This window comes from Engraulis encrasicolus, chromosome 22 (assembly GCF_034702125.1).
Source record: "Engraulis encrasicolus isolate BLACKSEA-1 chromosome 22, IST_EnEncr_1.0, whole genome shotgun sequence".
Lineage (NCBI taxonomy): Eukaryota > Metazoa > Chordata > Actinopteri > Clupeiformes > Engraulidae > Engraulis > Engraulis encrasicolus.
The window spans coordinates 25,007,445-25,009,944 of record NC_085878.1 but is presented as its reverse complement, the minus strand read 5'-3'; the positions used below and the strand labels follow the sequence as shown (position 1 = coordinate 25,009,944).

At 46.0% G+C, this 2,500-nt stretch overlaps 1 protein-coding gene across 2 annotated transcripts in view; it reads right to left on the bottom strand.

Annotated features, from left to right (window-relative positions):
- lrrk1 (leucine-rich repeat kinase 1) overlaps positions 1 to 2,500 on the bottom strand; it is a 113,103-nt gene that overhangs the window by 35,637 nt on the left and 74,966 nt on the right. The gene's annotated exons all lie outside the window — the stretch shown is intronic.

Below are 2,500 nucleotides of genomic sequence, written 5' to 3'. Positions count from 1 at the left end.
GGAAATGACATGGAGCTGTTCCCGTGGCCCACTGCAGCAGCTGCTGCTCCTACCCGCATACAGTATATCCATTATACAACAGTAGCAACGCATTTCATTTCCTCATCGGGGGATGAACGGTTTATGAAGGATGACAAAAGAAACACAGGCGCCTTCATTAATGCTGACCGCGACAACAAATCTCATCTCAGCTCGACATGGTGCGGCGCAGCAGAGAGAGTGAGAGTGAGAGCGAGAGAGAGAGAGAGAGAGAGAGAGAGAGAGAGAGAGAGAGAGAGAGAGAGAGAGAGAGAGAGAGAGAGAGAGAGAGAGAGAGAGAGAGAGAGAGAGGACCTTGCAACAGCAGCAGCAACGGCTGCCTGCTAAATCTCTTCAAGTCCCTGGAGATGAAGAAAGTGCTGAGTCGACACTCTGCGATGGCCTCGTGTGACAGCAACTTCCTGTTTTAAACCAAAACTGAGCAGCCTCCCTCACGTCTAATCTGGATAAATACTATCTGTCAACAAACAACAAAACGTGCCTTTGAAGCCCAAAATGGAGTCGTCTGCCCTTATCTGTAGGGATTAGCGTCACTGAAGTTATGAATAGAAGTGATTTAGGCAGGAGTCTGAGCACATTAGCTCATAGATAGCCCATATTTCTTCATTCCAGGGCGTAAATACTCCTACACATCTGAGTGCTCTGGTGATATCTGGGGAGCTGGAGAGACACTATACTTCGCAAAAAGATGGAAAACAGGCCATGCAATCCAATGAGGATTAGGCGCTACCTCTCCCTGAACTCCTGAAAACGACATCCTACGCAGAGCTGTCAATTCTGCGTTCAGAAAGTAAAAACTTGTTCGCTCAAAATTTGCTTCCTCAGGAATGTACTGTAGGTGGTCCACCTGATTTGAGTGCTCATTGCGATCTGCGGAGTCACAGCTGGCTGGATCAAATTTGTTTTTTTTTTATGGTCTGAAGACCAAGATTGAAACCTCTGCATCCTACACAGCTCTACACGTGTGGAAAGTAGTGCAGAGTCTCACTGAGAGGACTTGGCCTTGTGCTTGTGGCTGACCCTTGACCTCAGGATGTGAGATCTTGCGGTTGTGGAGGTGATGGACAGTGGCTGATGATGGGGGCAAGGGCAGGGCTGGTGGTGACTGATGCACAGTGGTGGTTTAAGGATATCTGAGGCCCTGGGCAAAGAACAATTTTCAGACACCCCCCGTAATAATCAATGATGTATAAATGCAGAAAAAAGAATGCCATAAAACAACGTTGAGGCCCTTGATTGGATACGGCCCTGGGAAATTGCCCAACCTTGCACAATGCAAAAACCGACTGTTGATGGAGAGTGTTTGGAGGTGGAGATGAGGGCAGTGGAGGTTGATAGTCAGTAGCTGTTAGGGGAGGCGATGACTGGTTGAGGTCAATAATGAGCACTTGGTGGTGAAGGTGAGGCCTTGAGGTTAATAGGAAGTGGTTGATGGGTGAGGGCTTGTAGCGGAGGGGTTATAGAGGGGTTATAGTGAGGGGTTGACGATGGCAGGGTCAAGGTTGGGTGTGGGAGCATGGTGTGAATTAATCTTTCATATTTGAAGGCTTTGACATTTTGACATTACTGTAGTGTTCAATGGTTCATATGAGTGTGAATTAAAATGTTGCTTGTGTTTGTATTTTGATAACAAAACTGCCTTTTTTAGAAGAGAGTACATCATTTTGAGACAAGTTTTGGGAATTGTGTTTAGTTTTTGGATTTGTGTGTAGAGTTTTGAGAATTCGAGACATGATTCCAGAAATTGTGTGTAAGCAATCGAGAAAAATTGTACCAAGTACCCCTCTATTCTGGTATTTTGGTCTGTTGTTGAGTAGGTACTGCCCCCTGATCGATGTATCCACTGACATTCAAACTATGAAGGAGTGGTGCTTGGATTGGCAGGCTTCTGAGGGTGAGGGTTAGATGACGGAGGTGGAGTTTGGACGGCATGTTGGGGAGGTAGCGTGAGTCAGTGGAGCTTACTGTAAGTGGTAGAGATGGCGGTGTGTTGGTACAGGTGTATGGATTAGTATTAGGTGCTCACCTGTGGCACTCCCTAGGGACTACTGCCAGCATCTCTTGATGAAACTATTTGAGGGAGTGGTGCAATGGATGGCACAATAGCGGATGTAGGGAGTTTGAATGTGTGGGGGATGGGTAATATAGCCAGGCTTGGATGGTAGAATGAGATTGGGGAGTGATCTTGTGGGTAGTGAGGGGCATGATGATGAAGTTTAGAGTGGGAGGTGTTAGTTATGAGAAGTGGGCATGACTATTGGCAGGGTACGTATGTTAAAGGTGATCTGAACAACAAAGAGCCCCCATTATTCATTTAATTTTTTCATTTAGGTGGTGTTTCGACTTTTCCTCAGACCAGGGGAGGAAAGGGTCATTAGAGCTAGAAACATCACCTAAATAAATCAATAAAAATTATGGGAACTATTCTGTGTGCAGATAGGATCAACTTTATGTTGTTTGA